Source organism: Pyxicephalus adspersus, chromosome 4 (genome assembly GCF_032062135.1).
Source record: "Pyxicephalus adspersus chromosome 4, UCB_Pads_2.0, whole genome shotgun sequence".
Classification (NCBI taxonomy): Eukaryota; Metazoa; Chordata; class Amphibia; order Anura; family Pyxicephalidae; genus Pyxicephalus; species Pyxicephalus adspersus.
Genome location: NC_092861.1, coordinates 88,558,881 through 88,565,983, shown reverse-complemented (window position 1 = coordinate 88,565,983; position 7,103 = coordinate 88,558,881). Strand labels below are relative to the sequence as shown.

The window sequence follows — 7,103 nt, the reverse complement described above, 5'->3', positions numbered from 1 at the left end:
AGGCTGGGAGGATATTTGGAGATCTGCATTCTTTTGCTCTTGTGACCTCACAAGAATCTGCTTACAAGGTCTTGCTACCCTGGTATTAAACCCCTGCTGGAATGGCCAATTTTGAACCTAGATGAACAGGTGGGTGTTTTCGAGTCTGTGATACGGGATGTGGAAAGCAGTCCATAACTCAGTTCCCTGCTAAATAGACCCATGATGTTAATGGGGACCTGAGCAGTATTCTGACACTCGATCAATTTTTGAGGTGTGGGACCCCTGAATTGCCTATAATCACCCTACCCCACGGAGTTCTGCGGTTCTCTAAGATGATGATAGTTTTAATAATTCCCTATCCTTTTTTCGTTTACATCTTTGGTACTCCAGTGGATCAGTAGGCTTTGGGCACAGACTTTCCCGTCTCCTTCACTTATTTTCTGTTACCCCCCTTTCTCATTAATGCCTTTAAGATTCTGTCATTGTTTATTGTGATTTTTTTTTGGTATTCTGTTTTGTATCTTTATGATTCTTGTACCTGATTTTTGTTTTACTTCTAATAAACATTTTTTAACCAAAATATATAGTACATTGTAACAGCTTTTCTCTGGCACCTCCAGCATCTATCACTAGTGGTAGGAAAGATGGTATGCAGCCTGTATGGGGTAAGGTACCAATGTATCTTATATGCATTTTCTTTATAGAGTATACAAAAAGAGCTCCTCTGTGCATTCTATAAGCCTTCAGATCTCTAGGGGAAGCTCCCTACCCAGGACCTGCTCCCATTTCATCATATAGGATTGTTTAACAAAAGGCATAGTTAGTTCTGTATTTAAAAAGATACATTTCTGAGATAAGGCCTTTTTTAATCCGGGCCCCCTGCACAGATCTATTCAAAGTTTGTCATATTAGAAGGGTAAGTTTTCTAGTAATGGGCTGCTCATAATGTCTTATCCAAAATCCAAAAACCAGTCCAGGGGACTTCAGTCTTTTAATGAACCATGGTTATATTACCACATAAAAGGGTAATTGCACATGACGTGCTATCCCTCAATGGGCAAAAAGAAACCATAGCAACTTAATGCCTACATATGTGGCTTTTAACAGGTAGTCCTAGGGTTAGGAATAAAATGTGGTCACTACAGTGCTGCTTAAGGTTCTGCTTAGTGCAACGTAATGATGTTCTTGATTTTGATTCATTTACTCAGTGGATCTGTACTTTCTGCACCTCTCCTACTGCTTCTTAAACATTACCTCACCAGCACAGGGTAGCTAAGGCATACAGCAAAGTCCTGAAGTCGATTGAGATTACTGCCTCTAGTGTGAAACAAGGAATAGAGATCATTACTGGGGAAAAGATCAGTTTTAGTGAACACTGGTGACTAGTCATTTGTCCTCCATTTGCCTTTTTAGGCACATTGTGTAGATTCATAAGCTCTTCGGGGCTGGGTCCTCATCTCTACTGTCACTGTATTCATTTGTCATTTGCAACCCCTATTTAATGTACAGTGCTGTGTAATATGTTGGTGCTATATAAATTCTGTTTACTAATAAAGTCTACAGTTTGGGTCCCCTTTTATAATACCAAACAATTTCGCAGGGGAAAAAAAAAATTCTGAGAAAAATAAAAGACCAGAGCCACATGCAGTGGGATAAAATAAACGCATAAAGGCATGATCATACGCCATCATGTCCACTCACTTTCTGAAACTGAACATTGCTGAGTTGCGACAATTAAATCTCAGTAATAAAACAGTAAGATCACTTTTTTTTTTTTTATGCTGCAACACCTTCAGCTGTTAAGCACAGGGTATGTGAAAGCATTCCAATTCCTCTACAGAACTGGCACTCAACCTTCAGGACTGTCATAGACTGAGAATCCTCCCCCCACCAAATGTATACTTGTCACTCTTTGGAGGTAAATAGAGCCAAGTGTAATTGAAACAAGTGTGGCCATGTGCTTTCTTGAAGTCAAACGTTAAAAGTAGATACCAACATTTTTTTTGGCTTTTACCTTCAATCTTTTATTCTAGTAAGCTCCCTAATGGGATACTATATTTACTGCCATGTCAGACTTGATTGTGCATTTGGATCTTAAAAATTATTTTAAATAGGTTGAAATGACAATGTCAATATAAATCCATTTCATTTAGATGGCCATGACAATATCATCAGTAAAGGTATTTAGAGAACATAAAAAATGTGCAGTAAAGTGTACCGGAAAGGGATGGATTTGGTCACAGCATAGCACTGGAGACAATTAAACACATCCGTAAAACCTGGTGAGGAATGGAATAAACTTTCTTCTATCTAAAGCAATGAATAGACTTGTCTGGGCTTATAGTTTTGTAAACAACTGATCAGGACATCATTACTTTTGGTCTGTTTACTTGCCAACTGATTCCAAAATTTCATTTAATGTACAATTATTCTGGGTGGCTCAGCAATAAAATTCTACCATACCAAAAAATGTTAAAGTTTAGACCTAAACCAGTAGTTTTTTTTTTTTTTTTTTAATAAAAATGCTGGAACCCCTACCAATACCACAAAAAAAAGGGGCATATTTAGAGAAAGAATGTAGAGTTAACCTACAGGGAGTTTTTTTTATGAGAAAGAATGTTAAAAAACATTATGGAGTAAATATAGGATTTACAACTTTTTGTAAAAGGGCTGGCTGAACAGCAGGAAAATAACTGGATCTAACCTCTTCTAGAAGGTACATGGAAAATCATTTCCACTGGCAACCTTTACGGGTCAATTGTTCAGAAATGTAATTTTATAAAAAAAAATAATCATGACCAACAGGGTATTTAGCAATATTTTGACAGACCAAAAAATAAAAAAACTTTTACAAAAAGGAAGCATAAATATAAAACAAACTTGTATATACTCAAAGCAGGATTGCTGCTTACTGTAGGCTAGAACGCTATTTCTCAACCTCCATATTCTTTAGACTATGGTAGGAACATATATGGTAGGGATCGTGAGCCCTTTTAAGGGACAGCTCGTGACAAGATTGTCTTACACTGCATAATGTCAGCACTATATAAATACTAGTTATTGTGAGATTTTCAAAATCAAAGCGAAAAAAAAAAAACACAAATTGACCCACCATACCCAAATATTTTTTTGATTTCAGGACCAGACACTTGAACAGACTAAATGAAATGTGCAAAAGGAAGCAGAGTAACTACCTCCAAACAAAGACAGCTAAAATTTTTTATCAGAAAATTTTATTTATAACACAATGTATCAACAATGTAAGTTAAATTCAACCAATTTACTTGACTATATTAGGTATAATTTCCCTTATAAGCATAGTACTTTACTACTAGGATTTACACATTGTTTATCTCCCCCACAAAAAAAAAAAAAAAAAAAAAAAAAAACAGGTAAACTATTGCAGAAGGGGGCAGACAAAACCATACTGCAGTAACCTTGTCTGATCTCAACTTCTTTAAATACAAGCATATGTGCCCATTCCATCACATGCACCATCTTTACCTACCGTACCTGCTTCCAATCTTCAGCCATCTTGATTGGCTAGGCCAGGAACATGGCATGGCAAGGTCAGTCCTGGCAGCCGTTTTCTTATTAAATTAGGAAAACAGCCAGGCAGCTGTTTTTTTTTTAGCAGAAGGGACATCACCTTTCCCTTTAGTTGTGATTTAAAGAGAACCTGACACTAGTCTAAAATAGGGTTCATTTAAAACTACCAGTCACATTTAAAAACTGAGTGTTACTTCACTAGTTTCATAATAAATTTGAAGTTGCATGAGTGCATCTCAGAGGTTTTTGGGTAACAATTGGCAATTTTCCTCAGATACTTCAGAAGAGGGAGCCAAATTCTCATCACAGATGACTCATGAAACAATCACATACTTACATAAATGTACAACATACATAACTTTAAATCAGTTTCAAGCCACTACATAATGCACATTCACATCAGGAAGATCAACTTTGAAAGGCGCCAGTTAAAAAAGGCAAACTACCACTGAAAGTAGAATCTACCTAGCTACTTCCATTTAGAATACATGTGCCATGATCACCAGATAATGGCATTGTTATTCAGGACAGAATCACAATTACATTAATGAAAAAACAATTAAACCACATTACAGGACATGGTTGTGATCTGTGGTCACCACACCATTTCATACCTGTAAAGTGTCCAGACCCTCAAAATGGTTATCAGTTCTACACTAAATCAAAGGCTGCATTTTCCAGCTCCTCTTACCATCATTAAATTTAGTGTCATAACGTAAAGGACCAATTGCTATTTGTACTAACAGATTGATCTGAATTTTGTGCCTCTAATTATGGCATGGCTAAAATCAAGCTTAGTTTGCTTCAGCAAACACCAGCTCTGTAAGTGGTATGTAGCCACTAGGCCTGAAGTATCCCCTAGCTGAATACTGCAAAAAGAAAACCATGTAAGACCATTTTAACTCAAGTCAAACTTCTTTATTTAGATGTTTATTTCTTGGACTTGAAATATTCTTCAATAACGTCCTTGGCCTGAGACTCCTTGCCATAGTCCTGCAAGATCAAAATTCCGTTTAGCAGAAGGGAAAACAGGAAAAACTGCTTACTATAAATAACAAACTGCTTACTATAAAAAACACTGTAGCCATTTTCAGGGACCTTGAAAACCATGAAGTGGTCTCAAGGCTCGTACGATGGCATTTGCTCTTGCCACTATAACTGAACAAAAAGTTGTAAAACTATGTTAAGTTTTACAATGGAAATAATGGCATATAAAAATGCTTTGCTTAAGTGTTACCCCTTCCTTTTTACATAACCCCTACCCCATTCTTAGTGCCTAACCTTAACACCCCCTGATTCTTCGTGCCCATACCCAACTCCCTCCTGGTGCCCAACCCTACCACTCCCCCCTCTTCTTGGTGCCTAGACATACCCCCCTGCTTATTGCATGACCCTACGTCTTGGTGTCTAGTTAACCCCCTCCTACCTGTTACCCTAACCCCAGATTTTTGGTTTATTTGGTGGAGAAAGGAGGAATTGTCATTCTATTCAGATAAATAAAGCTGGACTAAGTGATCACTTAGGGCAAATACTCTTCCAATCTGATAAAATGATTAGATTGGAAATAAATAATAATAAGTCTGATAATAAAACACTGATTTCTTTTTTTGTGTTCCAATTGGTTGTACACAGATCACTCTCCCATTGTAGGTGTGAGCTTGCTATGGGGGAGTGGGTGGGCTGTGTTCACAGACACAACCCTCCCACTTCCCTGGGCCTGCGATCTGTACGGGAGACATGGTCCGCAGCTCTGGCCGGTGCACCCCCTAAATTTTCTTGTGGACCACCGGTTGGTGACCACTACCCTAAATAATACTAATTGTCTGGATCTTTAAGTAGCAGCAGTTTCAGTCCCACACCTGAAATAAGCATGGGGATAACTTAGACAAGTTGAGTGACAATCATATGATCTGCTGATCTGTATGCTCATTCTGGGTCAGGGAATTACAAGGTTTTAAAGTCAGGGGATCAGAACACCATTCAGGCGCCAACCAATGCACAGCAATCAAGCAATCCTCATGCAGTTTGGTGGCAACCTGAGGTACAGCTGGAAACTGATTTAATCATAAAGAACTATATATATAGACATATATTAGGGTCTCTTGTGGAGTTTAGGTTTATTTGAATTCTAGTTTGGGCTTTTTGGGAGTGTCTGTGTTTACTGGCTGACAGCTAGCTGAACCCATTCAGTGGGTTGCATAAACAGTGGTGTGTTTTTAGGGAGGAGGACATTTCCCTACTGCCTGAGTTTGGTCATTACCTCCACCTGACACATAGGAAATAAAAATAACTGGAGAAAAGTTTTTAAGAATGTGCTCCATCCATCTACATGTTATCAGGAAAGAGTTCAAGCACACAAGAAATCCTTTTTAGAGACACTAAAGCTCCCATTATATCACATCCATGTGTAATGACAGAAATCTTGTGTGTGCATGTAGTTTGTGTCTGTACATAATGCAGATTTACATCAACCAATATTAAAATCTAGAAACATGAAATTGTTCATGATCATTGAAAATCTACAGGTGTGTATAGGTGTCCTCCAATGTTTTTTCGGATGTCATTAGTGAGAAGGCCAGCCTGATCTATTACAAATTGAAGAGATTGTTTACATTTGTCCTTATATAACCTGCTTCACAACTTCTACTGCGAAAATTAACAATATGTCTGTACAGGTTCAGGTTAGGTCATACAGGGACATTTTGGGTATGGTCAGTATGGTGACACAATGGTAATGTGTGTGAAACCATCATGGTTGCCACATTCCTAAAACCATTAAAAGGACAATTTTCTATAATAGGAAAAAACAGTGTAGTGCTTTCTTTGGCAGGTTGTGTGCTCCCTCTTGGCTGGTGTAACCTTTCACTGGACATGGGGACACAGAACTATTGATATAATGGGGGAACTTCCCTGCACAAACAGACCAATTGCTAAATTTGACACTGTCACAAACATTGATAAGTAAATACAGTGCTATATTGAATGTGTTTTTCTGGAGCACTGTACGCAGTCCATGTGAAAGTGCATTAAAAATAATTTTTTTTTTTGAGAATTCCAGAGACTATAGTGATGTTGATGGGTCCCCCTTTCTGCATTCCATGACCAGTCATGTTGCTACCCTTCTCTCCTATGTCATTTTATACAATACAGTATTAGTTACCACCACTGGTCGTGCTTTGTATGTAATAAAGTTGAGGACCTGGCAACATAAAGGCATCAGAGGGAAAAAGATTGATGTACCAGCAGGTTAAATATTTCTCTCTATTAGATCCCCCCAGTTAGTTGTTTTAAATCCACCGCAAAGTTTCCTGGAGACCTTGTAAATAACAGCCTGACAACAGTAAGCCACTGCGTCACAATTAGCATTAGCATTGCCAGCCTGAGAGCTAGCTTTACCTGTTCATCAGGTAAAAAATTTCATTTGTGTTTGGCTTGTTTCCTTCCTCTCCCTGTGTGCAGCTATGACTGTTAGGGAAGGGGCATGTCAATTCCCAGCAGTTATGGTATACATTTAAAGACATGTAGAACTCTTTTCCCATGCAAACATATGCTCTGTTGTATTGTCTTGCTGA

The 7,103-nt window shown here is 38.1% G+C and overlaps 1 non-coding gene across 1 annotated transcript; it reads right to left on the bottom strand.

The window, feature by feature from the left end:
* Positions 1-3,761: 3,761 nt before the first annotated feature.
* LOC140330239 (small nucleolar RNA SNORD100) lies at positions 3,762-3,845 on the bottom strand. Its single transcript, XR_011920707.1, has one exon. It is a non-coding gene; the product is annotated as a small nucleolar RNA SNORD100 (small nucleolar RNA).
* Positions 3,846-7,103: the final 3,258 nt, after the last annotated feature.